Source organism: Triturus cristatus, chromosome 5_2, assembly GCF_964204655.1.
Source record: "Triturus cristatus chromosome 5_2, aTriCri1.1, whole genome shotgun sequence".
Lineage (NCBI taxonomy): Eukaryota > Metazoa > Chordata > Amphibia > Caudata > Salamandridae > Triturus > Triturus cristatus.
The window spans coordinates 555,077,004-555,100,185 of NC_140588.1; the positions used below are offsets into that span (position 1 = coordinate 555,077,004).

Below are 23,182 nucleotides of genomic sequence, written 5' to 3' on the forward strand. Positions count from 1 at the left end.
ATTACGGTGACCGAAGATGTGCAGTTTGAATAATAATCTTGAAATTCAGACGTACAAAGATTTTACACACTGATTTTCAACAGTAATTCCACAACCAATAAAGTTGAATCTTTTGAAAGACATGTCAAAGGTGTGAATCTGAAATTCACTTTCAAAGAAATTCACAATGAAATGCACTGTGTAAGTCCAGCATGTTGTCAGCTAAGAAATCAGCAAAAATGAACTATCTCATTACTGGCCATATAGATGAGAAAGGAAAATAAACTCATGTTTACAATGTGGATGTGAAAGAACAGTTTCTAGGTTCAGCTTCAATATTTATGTTTATGAATAATTGATATGTTCATATTGTCTAACAGTTATCTAGACGGATAAAGCTATGTATGCATCTATACATACTTATGCGTTCATACGCATCAGTATAAAACATTGATATTAGGTTTTTTCTAGACCAAATTCTAAAAAATGAGTTAAACAGTAAATCTCATAATTGTAGTAGGTCCCACCGAGATTTGAACTCGGATCGCTGGATTCAGAGTCCAGAGTGCTAACCATTACACCATGGAACCCTCTCACACAAGAGTGACTTTTCCATTGAGACAAAAGAGAGCGCATCAGTGATGGCCTTCTCTTATATTGATACAAAGATATCTCATTTGAATGGTCATAGTGGATAGAGCTTTAATGTGATTTGATTCTTTTCGCTATATTCTCTATAAAAGTGTTAAATATTCAAATGTTTATCAGAATATAAAAGTTATATCACAATGTTCATCTTTGCCTGTAGCATAATTAAACAGTCTACATTTCCATACTACTGAAGCAATGTCTCTGTCTCCTGCATGGGTGGCTCCATAGAGCAATGGTTGGCAATTTGGACTTTGCATCCAATGATCCGATTTGAGACCTTGGAGGGACTTTTTTTATTACTCTTGAGCTTTTCCATTTCTTCATCTTTGTTCATTGATAGCTCAAATCCAACACCAGTAGGTTGAAAGAGTCAATTATTGAATGCTTTCAAAATGTCCATCAGCTTGAACAAGTTACATCAATACAAACTTTACAATACTTTGACATCAAATTTCTTCACAAAGTAGTTAGCCATTATAAAATCATATCCTGATTTTCTCAAACGCATTTCAGACGGGTGATTCACAGCATCACTTTTTTAAGCTTTCCTGCTATTGATAAGGCGAAAATAGCACATTTTGAATGAGAAGTTTTCTTCAATCAAACATAGAGGAACCCAAATGATGATCTCATTCAGCTAGTAAAAATGTTGTTTTATATTAGTATGGAAATCGTGAAAAGAAAATGTTTTTCATGCTGATTTACAACAGTTGCTCTCCAATCGTAAAATATAAGCTTTTGGTCGGAGGCATCACAGGTACTGATCAAATTCTCATTTTTGAACTTTATTCACAAATCATATGATATGCTTTGTATACATCAACTGTATTGTTGGATCAATACTGAGTAAAAAGTGACTATCTCAATTTCAGGACATATAAAAGAGAAAGAAGTAGAAACTCATGTTTCATATGCTGAGAGGCAACAACTGTTCATGATTTTCACCTCCACTAATTATATTTATTTTTATAATCTATATGTTTATATTTTCCTATAAATATACAGAGACATATAGCTATATATACAGAGATACATATGTACAGGTTGATTTTTACATATTTATAAGTAAATGTGATGTTGTTCCAAATAAAACTTCTAAGAACTGAATGGAAAAGAAAATTGTAAAGTTCAGATAAGTCCCACTGAAATTTGTACTCAGATCCCTGTTTTCAGAGTCCAGAGTGCTAACCATGACACCATCCACCCTCCCCTACCAGGGTGAGCTTTCCATTTTGACAGAAGAGATTTGCCTCAGGGGGCAACTTATCTTTTATTGAAAAATATTATCTCACATAAAAACCACTGTCCAACAGAGTTATAACGTTATTTGAGTCTTTTGGGCAACATCCTTCCCCAACATAGTTCAATATGCAAAAGTTTACCAGAATAGGAAAGCAATCCAATTCAGTTTCTCTTTGACAGTAGAATATTAAAAACTTTGACATTTCCACATTGCTGCAGCAGTTTGCACTCCTTTCACATGGGAGGTTCCATGGTGTAATGGTTAGCACTTTGGACTTTGAATCCAATGATCCGAGTTCAAATCTCGGTGGGACCATTTTATGACTCTTGACCAAATCATTTTCTTTCAAGTGTATTCATTAATATCACATATCTAATACCGGTAGGGTGAAAAATTAATTTATTGATTATACTCTAAAAGTTTACTAGATGTGAGCAAATAATAGAATTTTTACAATACCTGGAAACTAAATGGCTCAAAATAATGAGAGATTTTACAAACTCACTCTGGTTTCTCAAACTCATCACAGGGGCCTGATGCACGACATTACTTTTTAAAATCTTACTGTTTTTGATAAGGGGAACAAGGAACTTTTTAATTGCAAAGCATTCATTAAAACAAAACTTGAGGAGCCAAACTTTGTATTACGGTGACCGAAGATGTGCAGTTTGAATAATAATCTTGAAATTCAGACGTACAAAGATTTTACACACTGATTTTCAACAGTAATTCCACAACCAATAAAGTTGAATCTTTTGAAAGACATGTCAAAGGTGTGAATCTGAAATTCACTTTCAAAGAAATTCACAATGAAATGCACTGTGTAAGTCCAGCATGTTGTCAGCTAAGAAATCAGCAAAAATGAACTATCTCATTACTGGCCATATAGATGAGAAAGGAAAATAAACTCATGTTTACAATGTGGATGTGAAAGAACAGTTTCTAGGTTCAGCTTCAATATTTATGTTTATGAATAATTGATATGTTCATATTGTCTAACAGTTATCTAGACGGATAAAGCTATGTATGCATCTATACATACTTATGCGTTCATACGCATCAGTATAAAACATTGATATTAGGTTTTTTCTAGACCAAATTCTAAAAAATGAGTTAAACAGTAAATCTCATAATTGTAGTAGGTCCCACCGAGATTTGAACTCAGATCGCTGGATTCAGAGTCCAGAGTGCTAACCATTACACCATGGAACCCTCTCACACAAGCGTGACTTTTCCATTGAGACAAAAGAGAGCGCATCAGTGATGGCCTTCTCTTATATTGATACAAAGATATCTCATTTGAATGGTCATAGTGGATAGAGCTTTAATGTGATTTGATTCTTTTCGCTATATTCTCTATAAAAGTGTTAAATATTCAAATGTTTATCAGAATATAAAAGTTATATCACAATGTTCATCTTTGCCTGTAGCATAATTAAACAGTCTACATTTCCAGACTACTGAAGCAATGTCTCTGTCTCCTGCATGGGTGGCTCCATAGAGCAATGGTTGGCAATTTGGACTTTGCATCCAATGATCCGATTTGAGACCTTGGAGGGACTTTTTTTATTACTCTTGAGCTTTTCCATTTCTTCATCTTTGTTCATTGATAGCTCAAATCCAACACCAGTAGGTTGAAAGAGTCAATTATTGAATGCTTTCAAAATGTCCATCAGCTTGAACAAGTTACATCAATACAAACTTTACAATACTTTGACATCAAATTTCTTCACAAAGTAGTTAGCCATTATAAAATCATATCCTGATTTTCTCAAACGCATTTCAGACGGGTGATTCACAGCATCACTTTTTTAAGCTTTCCTGCTATTGATAAGGCGAAAATAGCACATTTTGAATGAGAAGTTTTCTTCAATCAAACATAGAGGAACCCAAATGATGATCTCATTCAGCTAGTAAAAATGTTGTTTTATATTAGTATGGAAATCGTGAAAAGAAAATGTTTTTCATGCTGATTTACAACAGTTGCTCTCCAATCGTAAAATATAAGCTTTTGGTCGGAGGCATCACAGGTACTGATCAAATTCTCATTTTTGAACTTTATTCACAAATCATATGATATGCTTTGTATACATCAACTGTATTGTTGGATCAATACTGAGTAAAAAGTGACTATCTCAATTTCAGGACATATAAAAGAGAAAGAAGTAGAAACTCATGTTTCATATGCTGAGAGGCAACAACTGTTCATGATTTTCACCTCCACTAATTATATTTATTTTTATAATCTATATGTTTATATTTTCCTATAAATATACAGAGACATATAGCTATATATACAGAGATACATATGTACAGGTTGATTTTTACATATTTATAAGTAAATGTGATGTTGTTCCAAATAAAACTTCTAAGAACTGAATGGAAAAGAAAATTGTAAAGTTCAGATAAGTCCCACTGAAATTTGTACTCAGATCCCTGTTTTCAGAGTCCAGAGTGCTAACCATGACACCATCCACCCTCCCCTACCAGGGTGAGCTTTCCATTTTGACAGAAGAGATTTGCCTCAGGGGGCAACTTATCTTTTATTGAAAAATATTATCTCACATAAAAACCACTGTCCAACAGAGTTATAACGTTATTTGAGTCTTTTGGGCAACATCCTTCCCCAACATAGTTCAATATGCAAAAGTTTACCAGAATAGGAAAGCAATCCAATTCAGTTTCTCTTTGACAGTAGAATATTAAAAACTTTGACATTTCCACATTGCTGCAGCAGTTTGCACTCCTTTCACATGGGAGGTTCCATGGTGTAATGGTTAGCACTTTGGACTTTGAATCCAATGATCCGAGTTCAAATCTCGGTGGGACCATTTTATGACTCTTGACCAAATCATTTTCTTTCAAGTGTATTCATTAATATCACATATCTAATACCGGTAGGGTGAAAAATTAATTTATTGATTATACTCTAAAAGTTTACTAGATGTGAGCAAATAATAGAATTTTTACAATACCTGGAAACTAAATGGCTCAAAATAATGAGAGATTTTACAAACTCACTCTGGTTTCTCAAACTCATCACAGGGGCCTGATGCACGACATTACTTTTTAAAATCTTACTGTTTTTGATAAGGGGAACAAGGAACTTTTTAATTGCAAAGCATTCATTAAAACAAAACTTGAGGAGCCAAACTTTGTATTACGGTGACCGAAGATGTGCAGTTTGAATAATAATCTTGAAATTCAGACGTACAAAGATTTTACACACTGATTTTCAACAGTAATTCCACAACCAATAAAGTTGAATCTTTTGAAAGACATGTCAAAGGTGTGAATCTGAAATTCACTTTCAAAGAAATTCACAATGAAATGCACTGTGTAAGTCCAGCATGTTGTCAGCTAAGAAATCAGCAAAAATGAACTATCTCATTACTGGCCATATAGATGAGAAAGGAAAATAAACTCATGTTTACAATGTGGATGTGAAAGAACAGTTTCTAGGTTCAGCTTCAATATTTATGTTTATGAATAATTGATATGTTCATATTGTCTAACAGTTATCTAGACGGATAAAGCTATGTATGCATCTATACATACTTATGCGTTCATACGCATCAGTATAAAACATTGATATTAGGTTTTTTCTAGACCAAATTCTAAAAAATGAGTTAAACAGTAAATCTCATAATTGTAGTAGGTCCCACCGAGATTTGAACTCGGATCGCTGGATTCAGAGTCCAGAGTGCTAACCATTACACCATGGAACCCTCTCACACAAGAGTGACTTTTCCATTGAGACAAAAGAGAGCGCATCAGTGATGGCCTTCTCTTATATTGATACAAAGATATCTCATTTGAATGGTCATAGTGGATAGAGCTTTAATGTGATTTGATTCTTTTCGCTATATTCTCTATAAAAGTGTTACATATTCAAATGTTTATCAGAATATAAAAGTTATATCACAATGTTCATCTTTGCCTGTAGCATAATTAAACAGTCTACATTTCCAGACTACTGAAGCAATGTCTCTGTCTCCTGCATGGGTGGCTCCATAGAGCAATGGTTGGCAATTTGGACTTTGCATCCAATGATCCGATTTGAGACCTTGGAGGGACTTTTTTTATTACTCTTGAGCTTTTCCATTTCTTCATCTTTGTTCATTGATAGCTCAAATCCAACACCAGTAGGTTGAAAGAGTCAATTATTGAATGCTTTCAAAATGTCCATCAGCTTGAACAAGTTACATCAATACAAACTTTACAATACTTTGACATCAAATTTCTTCACAAAGTAGTTAGCCATTATAAAATCATATCCTGATTTTCTCAAACGCATTTCAGACGGGTGATTCACAGCATCACTTTTTTAAGCTTTCCTGCTATTGATAAGGCGAAAATAGCACATTTTGAATGAGAAGTTTTCTTCAATCAAACATAGAGGAACCCAAATGATGATCTCATTCAGCTAGTAAAAATGTTGTTTTATATTAGTATGGAAATCGTGAAAAGAAAATGTTTTTCATGCTGATTTACAACAGTTGCTCTCCAATCGTAAAATATAAGCTTTTGGTCGGAGGCATCACAGGTACTGATCAAATTCTCATTTTTGAACTTTATTCACAAATCATATGATATGCTTTGTATACATCAACTGTATTGTTGGATCAATACTGAGTAAAAAGTGACTATCTCAATTTCAGGACATATAAAAGAGAAAGAAGTAGAAACTCATGTTTCATATGCTGAGAGGCAACAACTGTTCATGATTTTCACCTCCACTAATTATATTTATTTTTATAATCTATATGTTTATATTTTCCTATAAATATACAGAGACATATAGCTATATATACAGAGATACATATGTACAGGTTGATTTTTACATATTTATAAGTAAATGTGATGTTGTTCCAAATAAAACTTCTAAGAACTGAATGGAAAAGAAAATTGTAAAGTTCAGATAAGTCCCACTGAAATTTGTACTCAGATCCCTGTTTTCAGAGTCCAGAGTGCTAACCATGACACCATCCACCCTCCCCTACCAGGGTGAGCTTTCCATTTTGACAGAAGAGATTTGCCTCAGGGGGCAACTTATCTTTTATTGAAAAATATTATCTCACATAAAAACCACTGTCCAACAGAGTTATAACGTTATTTGAGTCTTTTGGGCAACATCCTTCCCCAACATAGTTCAATATGCAAAAGTTTACCAGAATAGGAAAGCAATCCAATTCAGTTTCTCTTTGACAGTAGAATATTAAAAACTTTGACATTTCCACATTGCTGCAGCAGTTTGCACTCCTTTCACATGGGAGGTTCCATGGTGTAATGGTTAGCACTTTGGACTTTGAATCCAATGATCCGAGTTCAAATCTCGGTGGGACCATTTTATGACTCTTGACCAAATCATTTTCTTTCAAGTGTATTCATTAATATCACATATCTAATACCGGTAGGGTGAAAAATTAATTTATTGATTATACTCTAAAAGTTTACTAGATGTGAGCAAATAATAGAATTTTTACAATACCTGGAAACTAAATGGCTCAAAATAATGAGAGATTTTACAAACTCACTCTGGTTTCTCAAACTCATCACAGGGGCCTGATGCACGACATTACTTTTTAAAATCTTACTGTTTTTGATAAGGGGAACAAGGAACTTTTTAATTGCAAAGCATTCATTAAAACAAAACTTGAGGAGCCAAACTTTGTATTACGGTGACCGAAGATGTGCAGTTTGAATAATAATCTTGAAATTCAGACGTACAAAGATTTTACACACTGATTTTCAACAGTAATTCCACAACCAATAAAGTTGAATCTTTTGAAAGACATGTCAAAGGTGTGAATCTGAAATTCACTTTCAAAGAAATTCACAATGAAATGCACTGTGTAAGTCCAGCATGTTGTCAGCTAAGAAATCAGCAAAAATGAACTATCTCATTACTGGCCATATAGATGAGAAAGGAAAATAAACTCATGTTTACAATGTGGATGTGAAAGAACAGTTTCTAGGTTCAGCTTCAATATTTATGTTTATGAATAATTGATATGTTCATATTGTCTAACAGTTATCTAGACGGATAAAGCTATGTATGCATCTATACATACTTATGCGTTCATACGCATCAGTATAAAACATTGATATTAGGTTTTTTCTAGACCAAATTCTAAAAAATGAGTTAAACAGTAAATCTCATAATTGTAGTAGGTCCCACCGAGATTTGAACTCAGATCGCTGGATTCAGAGTCCAGAGTGCTAACCATTACACCATGGAACCCTCTCACACAAGCGTGACTTTTCCATTGAGACAAAAGAGAGCGCATCAGTGATGGCCTTCTCTTATATTGATACAAAGATATCTCATTTGAATGGTCATAGTGGATAGAGCTTTAATGTGATTTGATTCTTTTCGCTATATTCTCTATAAAAGTGTTAAATATTCAAATGTTTATCAGAATATAAAAGTTATATCACAATGTTCATCTTTGCCTGTAGCATAATTAAACAGTCTACATTTCCAGACTACTGAAGCAATGTCTCTGTCTCCTGCATGGGTGGCTCCATAGAGCAATGGTTGGCAATTTGGACTTTGCATCCAATGATCCGATTTGAGACCTTGGAGGGACTTTTTTTATTACTCTTGAGCTTTTCCATTTCTTCATCTTTGTTCATTGATAGCTCAAATCCAACACCAGTAGGTTGAAAGAGTCAATTATTGAATGCTTTCAAAATGTCCATCAGCTTGAACAAGTTACATCAATACAAACTTTACAATACTTTGACATCAAATTTCTTCACAAAGTAGTTAGCCATTATAAAATCATATCCTGATTTTCTCAAACGCATTTCAGACGGGTGATTCACAGCATCACTTTTTTAAGCTTTCCTGCTATTGATAAGGCGAAAATAGCACATTTTGAATGAGAAGTTTTCTTCAATCAAACATAGAGGAACCCAAATGATGATCTCATTCAGCTAGTAAAAATGTTGTTTTATATTAGTATGGAAATCGTGAAAAGAAAATGTTTTTCATGCTGATTTACAACAGTTGCTCTCCAATCGTAAAATATAAGCTTTTGGTCGGAGGCATCACAGGTACTGATCAAATTCTCATTTTTGAACTTTATTCACAAATCATATGATATGCTTTGTATACATCAACTGTATTGTTGGATCAATACTGAGTAAAAAGTGACTATCTCAATTTCAGGACATATAAAAGAGAAAGAAGTAGAAACTCATGTTTCATATGCTGAGAGGCAACAACTGTTCATGATTTTCACCTCCACTAATTATATTTATTTTTATAATCTATATGTTTATATTTTCCTATAAATATACAGAGACATATAGCTATATATACAGAGATACATATGTACAGGTTGATTTTTACATATTTATAAGTAAATGTGATGTTGTTCCAAATAAAACTTCTAAGAACTGAATGGAAAAGAAAATTGTAAAGTTCAGATAAGTCCCACTGAAATTTGTACTCAGATCCCTGTTTTCAGAGTCCAGAGTGCTAACCATGACACCATCCACCCTCCCCTACCAGGGTGAGCTTTCCATTTTGACAGAAGAGATTTGCCTCAGGGGGCAACTTATCTTTTATTGAAAAATATTATCTCACATAAAAACCACTGTCCAACAGAGTTATAACGTTATTTGAGTCTTTTGGGCAACATCCTTCCCCAACATAGTTCAATATGCAAAAGTTTACCAGAATAGGAAAGCAATCCAATTCAGTTTCTCTTTGACAGTAGAATATTAAAAACTTTGACATTTCCACATTGCTGCAGCAGTTTGCACTCCTTTCACATGGGAGGTTCCATGGTGTAATGGTTAGCACTTTGGACTTTGAATCCAATGATCCGAGTTCAAATCTCGGTGGGACCATTTTATGACTCTTGACCAAATCATTTTCTTTCAAGTGTATTCATTAATATCACATATCTAATACCGGTAGGGTGAAAAATTAATTTATTGATTATACTCTAAAAGTTTACTAGATGTGAGCAAATAATAGAATTTTTACAATACCTGGAAACTAAATGGCTCAAAATAATGAGAGATTTTACAAACTCACTCTGGTTTCTCAAACTCATCACAGGGGCCTGATGCACGACATTACTTTTTAAAATCTTACTGTTTTTGATAAGGGGAACAAGGAACTTTTTAATTGCAAAGCATTCATTAAAACAAAACTTGAGGAGCCAAACTTTGTATTACGGTGACCGAAGATGTGCAGTTTGAATAATAATCTTGAAATTCAGACGTACAAAGATTTTACACACTGATTTTCAACAGTAATTCCACAACCAATAAAGTTGAATCTTTTGAAAGACATGTCAAAGGTGTGAATCTGAAATTCACTTTCAAAGAAATTCACAATGAAATGCACTGTGTAAGTCCAGCATGTTGTCAGCTAAGAAATCAGCAAAAATGAACTATCTCATTACTGGCCATATAGATGAGAAAGGAAAATAAACTCATGTTTACAATGTGGATGTGAAAGAACAGTTTCTAGGTTCAGCTTCAATATTTATGTTTATGAATAATTGATATGTTCATATTGTCTAACAGTTATCTAGACGGATAAAGCTATGTATGCATCTATACATACTTATGCGTTCATACGCATCAGTATAAAACATTGATATTAGGTTTTTTCTAGACCAAATTCTAAAAAATGAGTTAAACAGTAAATCTCATAATTGTAGTAGGTCCCACCGAGATTTGAACTCGGATCGCTGGATTCAGAGTCCAGAGTGCTAACCATTACACCATGGAACCCTCTCACACAAGAGTGACTTTTCCATTGAGACAAAAGAGAGCGCATCAGTGATGGCCTTCTCTTATATTGATACAAAGATATCTCATTTGAATGGTCATAGTGGATAGAGCTTTAATGTGATTTGATTCTTTTCGCTATATTCTCTATAAAAGTGTTACATATTCAAATGTTTATCAGAATATAAAAGTTATATCACAATGTTCATCTTTGCCTGTAGCATAATTAAACAGTCTACATTTCCAGACTACTGAAGCAATGTCTCTGTCTCCTGCATGGGTGGCTCCATAGAGCAATGGTTGGCAATTTGGACTTTGCATCCAATGATCCGATTTGAGACCTTGGAGGGACTTTTTTTATTACTCTTGAGCTTTTCCATTTCTTCATCTTTGTTCATTGATAGCTCAAATCCAACACCAGTAGGTTGAAAGAGTCAATTATTGAATGCTTTCAAAATGTCCATCAGCTTGAACAAGTTACATCAATACAAACTTTACAATACTTTGACATCAAATTTCTTCACAAAGTAGTTAGCCATTATAAAATCATATCCTGATTTTCTCAAACGCATTTCAGACGGGTAATTCACAGCATCACTTTTTTAAGCTTTCCTGCTATTGATAAGGCGAAAATAGCACATTTTGAATGAGAAGTTTTCTTCAATCAAACATAGAGGAACCCAAATGATGATCTCATTCAGCTAGTAAAAATGTTGTTTTATATTAGTATGGAAATCGTGAAAAGAAAATGTTTTTCATGCTGATTTACAACAGTTGCTCTCCAATCGTAAAATATAAGCTTTTGGTCGGAGGCATCACAGGTACTGATCAAATTCTCATTTTTGAACTTTATTCACAAATCATATGATATGCTTTGTATACATCAACTGTATTGTTGGATCAATACTGAGTAAAAAGTGACTATCTCAATTTCAGGACATATAAAAGAGAAAGAAGTAGAAACTCATGTTTCAAATGCTGAGAGGCAACAACTGTTCATGATTTTCACCTCCACTAATTATATTTATTTTTATAATCTATATGTTTATATTTTCCTATAAATATACAGAGACATATAGCTATATATACAGAGATACATATGTACAGGTTGATTTTTACATGTTTATAAGTAAATGTGATGTTGTTCCAAATAAAACTTCTAAGAACTGAATGGAAAAGAAAATTGTAAAGTTCAGATAAGTCCCACTGAAATTTGTACTCAGATCCCTGTTTTCAGAGTCCAGAGTGCTAACCATGACACCATCCACCCTCCCCTACCAGGGTGAGCTTTCCATTTTGACAGAAGAGATTTTCCTCAGGGGGCAACTTATCTTTTATTGAAAAATATTATCTCACATAAAAACCACTGTTCAACAGAGTTATAACGTTATTTGAGTCTTTTGGGCAACATCCTTCCCCAACATAGTTCAATATGCAAAAGTTTACCAGAATAGGAAAGCAATCCAATTCAGTTTCTCTTTGACAGTAGAATATTAAAAACTTTGACATTTCCACATTGCTGCAGCAGTTTGCACTCCTTTCACATGGGAGGTTCCATGGTATAATGGTTAGCACTTTGGACTTTGAATCCAATGATCCGAGTTCAAATCTCGGTGGGACCATTTTATGACTCTTGACCAAATCATTTTCTTTCAAGTGTATTCATTAATATCACATATCTAATACCGGTAGGGTGAAAAATTAATTTATTGATTATACTCTAAAAGTTTACTAGATGTGAGCAAATAATAGAATTTTTACAATACCTGGAAACTAAATGGCTCAAAATAATGAGAGATTTTACAAACTCACTCTGGTTTCTCAAACTCATCACAGGGGCCTGATGCACGACATTACTTTTTAAAATCTTACTGTTTTTGATAAGGGGAACAAGGAACTTTTTAATTGCAAAGCATTCATTAAAACAAAACTTGAGGAGCCAAACTTTGTATTACGGTGACCGAAGATGTGCAGTTTGAATAATAATCTTGAAATTCAGACGTACAAAGATTTTACACACTGATTTTCAACAGTAATTCCACAACCAATAAAGTTGAATCTTTTGAAAGACATGTCAAAGGTGTGAATCTGAAATTCACTTTCAAAGAAATTCACAATGAAATGCACTGTGTAAGTCCAGCATGTTGTCAGCTAAGAAATCAGCAAAAATGAACTATCTCATTACTGGCCATATAGATGAGAAAGGAAAATAAACTCATGTTTACAATGTGGATGTGAAAGAACAGTTTCTAGGTTCAGCTTCAATATTTATGTTTATGAATAATTGATATGTTCATATTGTCTAACAGCTATCTAGACGGATAAAGCTATGTATGCATCTATACATACTTATGCGTTCATACGCATCAGTATAAAACATTGATATTAGGTTTTTTCTAGACCAAATTCTAAAAAATGAGTTAAACAGTGAATCTCATAATTGTAGTAGGTCCCACCGAGATTTGAACTCGGATCGCTGGATTCAGAGTCCAGAGTGCTAACCATTACACCATGGAACCCTCTCACACAAGAGTGACTTTTCCATTGAGACAAAAGAGAGCGCATCAGTGATGGCCTTCTCTTATATTGATACAAAGATATCTCATTTGAATGGTCATAGTGGATAGAGCTTTAATGTGATTTGATTCTTTTCGCTATATTCTCTATAAAAGTGTTAAATATTCAAATGTTTATCAGAATATAAAAGTTATATCACAATGTTCATCTTTGCCTGTAGCATAATTAAACAGTCTACATTTCCAGACTACTGAAGCAATGTCTCTGTCTCCTGCATGGGTGGCTCCATAGAGCAATGGTTGGCAATTTGGACTTTGCATCCAATGATCCGATTTGAGACCTTGGAGGGACTTTTTTTATTACTCTTGAGCTTTTCCATTTCTTCATCTTTGTTCATTGATAGCTCAAATCCAACACCAGTAGGTTGAAAGAGTCAATTATTGAATGCTTTCAAAATGTCCATCAGCTTGAACAAGTTACATCAATACAAACTTTACAATACTTTGACATCAAATTTCTTCACAAAGTAGTTAGCCATTATAAAATCATATCCTGATTTTCTCAAACGCATTTCAGACGGGTGATTCACAGCATCACTTTTTTAAGCTTTCCTGCTATTGATAAGGCGAAAATAGCACATTTTGAATGAGAAGTTTTCTTCAATCAAACATAGAGGAACCCAAATGATGATCTCATTCAGCTAGTAAAAATGTTGTTTTATATTAGTATGGAAATCGTGAAAAGAAAATGTTTTTCATGCTGATTTACAACAGTTGATCTCCAATCGTAAAATATAAGCTTTTGGTCGGAGGCATCACAGGTACTGATCAAATTCTCATTTTTGAACTTTATTCACAAATCATATGATATGCTTTGTATACATCAACTGTATTGTTGGATCAATAATGAGTAAAAAGTGACTATCTCAATTTCAGGACATATAAAAGAGAAAGAAGTAGAAACTCATGTTTCAAATGCTGAGAGGCAACACCTGTTCATGATTTTCACCTCCACTAATTATATTTATTTTTATAATCTATATGTTTATATTTTCCTATAAATATACAGAGACATATAGCTATATATACAGAGATACATATGTACAGGTTGATTTTTACATGTTTATAAGTAAATGTGATGTTGTTCCAAATAAAACTTCTAAGAACTGAATGGAAAAGAAAATTGTAAAGTTCAGATAAGTCCCACTGAAATTTGTACTCAGATCCCTGTTTTCAGAGTCCAGAGTGCTAACCATGACACCATCCACCCTCCCCTACCAGGGTGAGCTTTCCATTTTGACAGAAGAGATTTGCCTCAGGGGGCAACTTATCTTTTATTGAAAAATATTATCTCACATAAAAACCACTGTTCAACAGAGTTATAACGTTATTTGAGTCTTTTGGGCAACATCCTTCCCCAACATAGTTCAATATGCAAAAGTTTACCAGAATAGGAAAGCAATCCAATTCAGTTTCTCTTTGACAGTAGAATATTAAAAACTTTGACATTTCCACATTGCTGCAGCAGTTTGCACTCCTTTCACATGGGAGGTTCCATGGTGTAATGGTTAGCACTTTGGACTTTGAATCCAATGATCCGAGTTCAAATCTCGGTGGGACCATTTTATGACTCTTGACCAAATCATTTTCTTTCAAGTGTATTCATTAATATCACATATCTAATACCGGTAGGGTGAAAAATTAATTTATTGATTATACTCTAAAAGTTTACTAGATGTGAGCAAATAATAGAATTTTTACAATACCTGGAAACTAAATGGCTCAAAATAATGAGAGATTTTACAAACTCACTCTGGTTTCTCAAACTCATCACAGGGGCCTGATGCACGACATTACTTTTTAAAATCTTACTGTTTTTGATAAGGGGAACAAGGAACTTTTTAATTGCAAAGCATTCATTAAAACAAAACTTGAGGAGCCAAACTTTGTATTACGGTGACCGAAGATGTGCAGTTTGAATAATAATCTTGAAATTCAGACGTACAAAGATTTTACACACTGATTTTCAACAGTAATTCCACAACCAATAAAGTTGAATCTTTTGAAAGACATGTCAAAGGTGTGAATCTGAAATTCACTTTCAAAGAAATTCACAATGAAATGCACTGTGTAAGTCCAGCATGTTGTCAGCTAAGAAATCAGCAAAAATGAACTATCTCATTACTGGCCATATAGATGAGAAAGGAAAATAAACTCATGTTTACAATGTGGATGTGAAAGAACAGTTTCTAGGTTCAGCTTCAATATTTATGTTTATGAATAATTGATATGTTCATATTGTCTAACAGCTATCTAGACGGATAAAGCTATGTATGCATCTATACATACTTATGCGTTCATACGCATCAGTATAAAACATTGATATTAGGTTTTTTCTAGACCAAATTCTAAAAAATGAGTTAAACAGTGAATCTCATAATTGTAGTAGGTCCCACCGAGATTTGAACTCGGATCGCTGGATTCAGAGTGCTAACCATTACACCATGGAACCCTCTCACACAAGAGTGACTTTTCCATTGAGACAAAAGAGAGCGCATCAGTGATGGCCTTCTCTTATATTGATACAAAGATATCTCATTTGAATGGTCATAGTGGATAGAGCTTTAATGTGATTTGATTCTTTTCGCTATATTCTCTATAAAAGTGTTAAATATTCAAATGTTTATCAGAATATAAAAGTTATATCACAATGTTCATCTTTGCCTGTAGCATAATTAAACAGTCTACATTTCCAGACTACTGAAGCAATGTCTCTGTCTCCTGCATGGGTGGCTCCATAGAGCAATGGTTGGCAATTTGGACTTTGCATCCAATGATCCGATTTGAGACCTTGGAGGGACTTTTTTTATTACTCTTGAGCTTTTCCATTTCTTCATCTTTGTTCATTGATAGCTCAAATCCAACACCAGTAGGTTGAAAGAGTCAATTATTGAATGCTTTCAAAATGTCCATCAGCTTGAACAAGTTACATCAATACAAACTTTACAATACTTTGACATCAAATTTCTTCACAAAGTAGTTAGCCATTATAAAATCATATCCTGATTTTCTCAAACGCATTTCAGACGGGTAATTCACAGCATCACTTTTTTAAGCTTTCCTGCTATTGATAAGGCGAAAATAGCACATTTTGAATGAGAAGTTTTCTTCAATCAAACATAGAGGAACCCAAATGATGATCTCATTCAGCTAGTAAAAATGTTGTTTTATATTAGTATGGAAATCGTGAAAAGAAAATGTTTTTCATGCTGATTTACAACAGTTGATCTCCAATCGTAAAATATAAGCTTTTGGTCGGAGGCATCACAGGTACTGATCAAATTCTCATTTTTGAACTTTATTCACAAATCATATGATATGCTTTGTATACATCAACTGTATTGTTGGATCAATAATGAGTAAAAAGTGACTATCTCAATTTCAGGACATATAATAGAGAAAGAAGTAGAAACTCATGTTTCAAATGCTGAGAGGCAACAACTGTTCATGATTTTCACCTCCACTAATTATATTTATTTTTATAATCTATATGTTTATATTTTCCTATAAATATACAGAGACATATAGCTATATATACAGAGATACATATGTACAGGTTGATTTTTACATGTTTATAAGTAAATGTGATGTTGTTCCAAATAAAACTTCTAAGAACTGAATGGAAAAGAAAATTGTAAAGTTCAGATAAGTCCCACTGAAATTTGTACTCAGATCCCTGTTTTCAGAGTCCAGAGTGCTAACCATGACACCATCCACCCTCCCCTACCAGGGTGAGCTTTCCATTTTGACAGAAGAGATTTGCCTCAGGGGGCAACTTATCTTTCATTGAAAAATATTATCTCACATAAAAACCACTGTTCAACAGAGTTATAACGTTATTTGAGTCTTTTGGGCAACATCCTTCCCCAACATAGTTCAATATGCAAAAGTTTACCAGAATAGGAAAGCAATCCAATTCAGTTTCTCTTTGACAGTAGAATATTAAAAACTTTGACATTTCCACATTGCTGCAGCAGTTTGCACTCCTTTCACATGGGAGGTTCCATGGTGTAATGGTTAGCACTTTGGACTTTGAATCCAATGATCCGAGTTCAAATCGCGGTGGGACCATTTTATGACTCTTGACCAAATCATTTTCTTTCAAGTGTATTCATTAATATCACATATCTAATACCGGTAGGGTGAAAAATTAATTTATTGATTATACTCTAAAAGTTTACTAGATGTGAGCAAATAATAGAATTTTTACAATACCTGGAAACTAAATGGCTCAAAATAATGAGAGATTTTACAAACTCACTCTGGTTTCTCAAACTCATCACAGGGGCCTGATGCACGACATTACTTTTTAAAATCTTACTGTTATTGATAAGGGGAACAAGGAACTTTTTAATTGCAAAGCATTCATTAAAACAAAACTTGAGGAGCCAAACTTTGTATTACGGTGACCGAAGATGTGCAGTTTGAATAATAATCTTGAAATTCAGACGTACAAAGATTTTACACACTGATTTTCAACAGTAATTCCACAACCAATAAAGTTGAATCTTTTGAAAGACATGTCAAAGGTGTGAATCTGAAATTCACTTTCAAAGAAATTCACAATGAAATGCACTGTGTAAGTCCAGCATGTTGTCAGCTAAGAAATCAGCAAAAATGAACTATCTCATTACTGGCCATATAGATGAGAAAGGAAAATAAACTCATGTTTACAATGTGGATGTGAAAGAACAGTTTCTAGGTTCAGCTTCAATATTTATGTTTATGAATAATTGATATGTTCATATTGTCTAACAGCTATCTAGACGGATAAAGCTATGTATGCATCTATACATACTTATGCGTTCATACGCATCAGTATAAAACATTGATATTAGGTTTTTTCTAGACCAAATTCTAAAAAATGAGTTAAACAGTGAATCTCATAATTGTAGTAGGTCCCACCGAGATTTGAACTCGGATCGCTGGATTCAGAGTGCTAACCATTACACCATGGAACCCTCTCACACAAGAGTGACTTTTCCATTGAGACAAAAGAGAGCGCATCAGTGATGGCCTTCTCTTATATTGATACAAAGATATCTCATTTGAATGGTCATAGTGGATAGAGCTTTAATGTGATTTGATTCTTTTCGCTATATTCTCTATAAAAGTGTTAAATATTCAAATGTTTATCAGAATATAAAAGTTATATCACAATGTTCATCTTTGCCTGTAGCATAATTAAACAGTCTACATTTCCAGACTACTGAAGCAATGTCTCTGTCTCCTGCATGGGTGGCTCCATAGAGCAATGGTTGGCAATTTGGACTTTGCATCCAATGATCCGATTTGAGACCTTGGAGGGACTTTTTTTATTACTCTTGAGCTTTTCCATTTCTTCATCTTTGTTCATTGATAGCTCAAATCCAACACCAGTAGGTTGAAAGAGTCAATTATTGAATGCTTTCAAAATGTCCATCAGCTTGAACAAGTTACATCAATACAAACTTTACAATACTTTGACATCAAATTTCTTCACAAAGTAGTTAGCCATTATAAAATCATATCCTGATTTTCTCAAACGCATTTCAGACGGGTGATTCACAGCATCACTTTTTTAAGCTTTCCTGCTATTGATAAGGCGAAAATAGCACATTTTGAATGAGAAGTTTTCTTCAATCAAACATAGAGGAACCCAAATGATGATCTCATTCAGCTAGTAAAAATGTTGTTTTATATTAGTATGGAAATCGTGAAAAGAAAATGTTTTTCATGCTGATTTACAACAGTTGCTCTCCAATCGTAAAATATAAGCTTTTGGTCGGAGGCATCACAGGTACTGATCAAATTCTCATTTTTGAACTTTATTCACAAATCATATGATATGCTTTGTATACATCAACTGTATTGTTGGATCAATACTGAGTAAAAAGTGACTATCTCAATTTCAGGACATATAAAAGAGAAAGAAGTAGAAACTCATGTTTCAAATGCTGAGAGGCAACAACTGTTCATGATTTTCACCTCCACTAATTATATTTATTTTTATAATCTATATGTTTATATTTTCCTATAAATATACAGAGACATATAGCTATATATACAGAGATACATATGTACAGGTTGATTTTTAAATGTTTATAAGTAAATGTGATGTTGTTCCAAATAAAACTTCTAAGAACTGAATGGAAAAGAAAATTGTAAAGTTCAGATAAGTCCCACTGAAATTTGTACTCAGATCCCTGTTTTCAGAGTCCAGAGTGCTAACCATGACACCATCCACCCTCCCCTACCAGGGTGAGCTTTCCATTTTGACAGAAGAGATTTGCCTCAGGGGGCAACTTATCTTTTATTGAAAAATATTATCTCACATAAAAACCACTGTTCAACAGAGTTATAACGTTATTTGAGTCTTTTGGGCAACATCCTTCCCCAACATAGTTCAATATGCAAAAGTTTACCAGAATAGGAAAGCAATCCAATTCAGTTTCTCTTTGACAGTAGAATATTAAAAACTTTGACATTTCCACATTGCTGCAGCAGTTTGCACTCCTTTCACATGGGAGGTTCCATGGTGTAATGGTTAGCACTTTGGACTTTGAATCCAATGATCCGAGTTCAAATCTCGGTGGGACCATTTTATGACTCTTGACCAAATCATTTTCTTTCAAGTGTATTCATTAATATCACATATCTAATACCGGTAGGGTGAAAAATTAATTTATTGATTATACTCTAAAAGTTTACTAGATGTGAGCAAATAATAGAATGTTTACAATACCTGGAAACTAAATGGCTCAAAATAATGAGAGATTTTACAAATTCACTCTGGTTTCTCAAACTCATCACAGGGGCCTGATGCACGACATTACTTTTTAAAATCTTACTGTTTTTGATAAGGGGAACAAGGAACTTTTTAATTGCAAAGCATTCATTAAAACAAAACTTGAGGAGCCAAACTTTGTATTACGGTGACCGAAGATGTGCAGTTTGAATAATAATCTTGAAATTCAGACGTACAAAGATTTTACACACTGATTTTCAACAGTAATTCCACAACCAATAAAGTTGAATCTTTTGAAAGACATGTCAAAGGTGTGAATCTGAAATTCACTTTCAAAGAAATTCACAATGAAATGCACTGTGTAAGTCCAGCATGTTGTCAGCTAAGAAATCAGCAAAAATGAACTATCTCATTACTGGCCATATAGATGAGAAAGGAAAATAAACTCATGTTTACAATGTGGATGTGAAAGAACAGTTTCTAGGTTCAGCTTCAATATTTATGTTTATGAATAATTGATATGTTCATATTGTCTAACAGCTATCTAGACGGATAAAGATATGTATGCATCTATACATACTTATGCGTTCATACGCATCAGTATAAAACATTGATATTAGGTTTTTTCTAGACCAAATTCTAAAAAATGAGTTAAACAGTGAATCTCATAATTGTAGTAGGTCCCACCGAGATTTGAACTCGGATCGCTGGATTCAGAGTGCTAACCATTACACCATGGAACCCTCTCACACAAGAGTGACTTTTCCATTGAGACAAAAGAGAGCGCATCAGTGATGGCCTTCTCTTATATTGATACAAAGATATCTCATTTGAATGGTCATAGTGGATAGAGCTTTAATGTGATTTGATTCTTTTCGCTATATTCTCTATAAAAGTGTTAAATATTCAAATGTTTATCAGAATATAAAAGTTATATCACAATGTTCATCTTTGCCTGTAGCATAATTAAACAGTCTACATTTCCAGACTACTGAAGCAATGTCTCTGTCTCCTGCATGGGTGGCTCCATAGAGCAATGGTTGGCAATTTGGACTTTGCATCCAATGATCCGATTTGAGACCTTGGAGGGACTTTTTTTATTACTCTTGAGCTTTTCCATTTCTTCATCTTTGTTCATTGATAGCTCAAATCCAACACCAGTAGGTTGAAAGAGTCAATTATTGAATGCTTTCAAAATGTCCATCAGCTTGAACAAGTTACATCAATACAAACTTTACAATACTTTGACATCAAATTTCTTCACAAAGTAGTTAGCCATTATAAAATCATATCCTGATTTTCTCAAACGCATTTCAGACGGGTGATTCACAGCATCACTTTTTTAAGCTTTCCTGCTATTGATAAGGCGAAAATAGCACATTTTGAATGAGAAGTTTTCTTCAATCAAACATAGAGGAACCCAAATGATGATCTCATTCAGCTAGTAAAAATGTTGTTTTATATTAGTATGGAAATCGTGAAAAGAAAATGTTTTTCATGCTGATTTACAACAGTTGCTCTCCAATCGTAAAATATAAGCTTTTGGTCGGAGGCATCACAGGTACTGATCAAATTCTCATTTTTGAACTTTATTCACAAATCATATGATATGCTTTGTATACATCAACTGTATTGTTGGATCAATACTGAGTAAAAAGTGACTATCTCAATTTCAGGACATATAAAAGAGAAAGAAGTAGAAACTCATGTTTCAAATGCTGAGAGGCAACAACTGTTCATGATTTTCACCTCCACTAATTATATTTATTTTTATAATCTATATGTTTATATTTTCCTATAAATATACAGAGACATATAGCTATATATACAGAGATACATATGTACAGGTTGATTTTTAAATGTTTATAAGTAAATGTGATGTTGTTCCAAATAAAACTTCTAAGAACTGAATGGAAAAGAAAATTGTAAAGTTCAGATAAGTCCCACTGAAATTTGTACTCAGATCCCTGTTTTCAGAGTCCAGAGTGCTAACCATGACACCATCCACCCTCCCCTACCAGGGTGAGCTTTCCATTTTGACAGAAGAGATTTGCCTCAGGGGGCAACTTATCTTTTATTGAAAAATATTATCTCACATAAAAACCACTGTTCAACAGAGTTATAACGTTATTTGAGTCTTTTGGGCAACATCCTTCCCCAACATAGTTCAATATGCAAAAGTTTACCAGAATAGGAAAGCAATCCAATTCAGTTTCTCTTTGACAGTAGAATATTAAAAACTTTGACATTTCCACATTGCTGCAGCAGTTTGCACTCCTTTCACATGGGAGGTTCCATGGTGTAATGGTTAGCACTTTGGACTTTGAATCCAATGATCCGAGTTCAAATCTCGGTGGGACCATTTTATGACTCTTGACCAAATCATTTTCTTTCAAGTGTATTCATTAATATCACATATCTAATACCGGTAGGGTGAAAAATTAATTTATTGATTATACTCTAAAAGTTTACTAGATGTGAGCAAATAATAGAATGTTTACAATACCTGGAAACTAAATGGCTCAAAATAATGAGAGATTTTACAAATTCACTCTGGTTTCTCAAACTCATCACAGGGGCCTGATGCACGACATTACTTTTTAAAATCTTACTGTTTTTGATAAGGGGAACAAGGAACTTTTTAATTGCAAAGCATTCATTAAAACAAAACTTGAGGAGCCAAACTTTGTATTACGGTGACCGAAGATGTGCAGTTTGAATAATAATCTTGAAATTCAGACGTACAAAGATTTTACACACTGATTTTCAACAGTAATTCCACAACCAATAAAGTTGAATCTTTTGAAAGACATGTCAAAGGTGTGAATCTGAAATTCACTTTCAAAGAAATTCACAATGAAATGCACTGTGTAAGTCCAGCATGTTGTCAGCTAAGAAATCAGCAAAAATGAACTATCTCATTACTGGCCATATAGATGAGAAAGGAAAATAAACTCATGTTTACAATGTGGATGTGAAAGAACAGTTTCTAGGTTCAGCTTCAATATTTATGTTTATGAATAATTGATATGTTCATATTGTCTAACAGCTATCTAGACGGATAAAGATATGTATGCATCTATACATACTTATGCGTTCATACGCATCAGTATAAAACATTGATATTAGGTTTTTTCTAGACCAAATTCTAAAAAATGAGTTAAACAGTGAATCTCATAATTGTAGTAGGTCCCACCGAGATTTGAACTCGGATCGCTGGATTCAGAGTGCTAACCATTACACCATGGA

The 23,182-nt window shown here is 33.6% G+C and overlaps 14 non-coding genes across 14 annotated transcripts; 8 read left to right on the plus strand and 6 right to left on the minus strand.

Annotated features, from left to right (window-relative positions):
- Positions 1–497: 497 nt before the first annotated feature.
- TRNAQ-CUG (transfer RNA glutamine (anticodon CUG)) lies at positions 498–569 on the minus strand. Its single transcript has one exon. It is a non-coding gene; the product is annotated as a tRNA-Gln (tRNA).
- Positions 570–2,116: 1,547 nt separating this feature from the next.
- Positions 2,117–2,188, plus strand: TRNAQ-UUG (transfer RNA glutamine (anticodon UUG)). Its single transcript has one exon. It is a non-coding gene; the product is annotated as a tRNA-Gln (tRNA).
- Positions 2,189–3,013: 825 nt separating this feature from the next.
- Positions 3,014–3,085, minus strand: TRNAQ-CUG (transfer RNA glutamine (anticodon CUG)). The gene has a single exon. It is a non-coding gene; the product is annotated as a tRNA-Gln (tRNA).
- A 1,547-nt stretch (positions 3,086–4,632) lies between these two features.
- Positions 4,633–4,704, plus strand: TRNAQ-UUG (transfer RNA glutamine (anticodon UUG)). The gene has a single exon. It is a non-coding gene; the product is annotated as a tRNA-Gln (tRNA).
- Positions 4,705–5,529: 825 nt separating this feature from the next.
- Positions 5,530–5,601, minus strand: TRNAQ-CUG (transfer RNA glutamine (anticodon CUG)). Its single transcript has one exon. It is a non-coding gene; the product is annotated as a tRNA-Gln (tRNA).
- Positions 5,602–7,148: 1,547 nt separating this feature from the next.
- Positions 7,149–7,220, plus strand: TRNAQ-UUG (transfer RNA glutamine (anticodon UUG)). The gene has a single exon. It is a non-coding gene; the product is annotated as a tRNA-Gln (tRNA).
- Positions 7,221–8,045: 825 nt separating this feature from the next.
- On the minus strand, positions 8,046–8,117 carry TRNAQ-CUG (transfer RNA glutamine (anticodon CUG)). Its single transcript has one exon. It is a non-coding gene; the product is annotated as a tRNA-Gln (tRNA).
- Positions 8,118–9,664: 1,547 nt separating this feature from the next.
- On the plus strand, positions 9,665–9,736 carry TRNAQ-UUG (transfer RNA glutamine (anticodon UUG)). The gene has a single exon. It is a non-coding gene; the product is annotated as a tRNA-Gln (tRNA).
- An 825-nt stretch (positions 9,737–10,561) lies between these two features.
- Positions 10,562–10,633, minus strand: TRNAQ-CUG (transfer RNA glutamine (anticodon CUG)). Its single transcript has one exon. It is a non-coding gene; the product is annotated as a tRNA-Gln (tRNA).
- Positions 10,634–12,180: 1,547 nt separating this feature from the next.
- Positions 12,181–12,252, plus strand: TRNAQ-UUG (transfer RNA glutamine (anticodon UUG)). The gene has a single exon. It is a non-coding gene; the product is annotated as a tRNA-Gln (tRNA).
- Positions 12,253–13,077: 825 nt separating this feature from the next.
- On the minus strand, positions 13,078–13,149 carry TRNAQ-CUG (transfer RNA glutamine (anticodon CUG)). The gene has a single exon. It is a non-coding gene; the product is annotated as a tRNA-Gln (tRNA).
- A 1,547-nt stretch (positions 13,150–14,696) lies between these two features.
- On the plus strand, positions 14,697–14,768 carry TRNAQ-UUG (transfer RNA glutamine (anticodon UUG)). Its single transcript has one exon. It is a non-coding gene; the product is annotated as a tRNA-Gln (tRNA).
- A 4,946-nt stretch (positions 14,769–19,714) lies between these two features.
- Positions 19,715–19,786, plus strand: TRNAQ-UUG (transfer RNA glutamine (anticodon UUG)). Its single transcript has one exon. It is a non-coding gene; the product is annotated as a tRNA-Gln (tRNA).
- A 2,437-nt stretch (positions 19,787–22,223) lies between these two features.
- TRNAQ-UUG (transfer RNA glutamine (anticodon UUG)) lies at positions 22,224–22,295 on the plus strand. The gene has a single exon. It is a non-coding gene; the product is annotated as a tRNA-Gln (tRNA).
- The last annotated feature ends 887 nt before the right edge of the window (positions 22,296–23,182 follow it).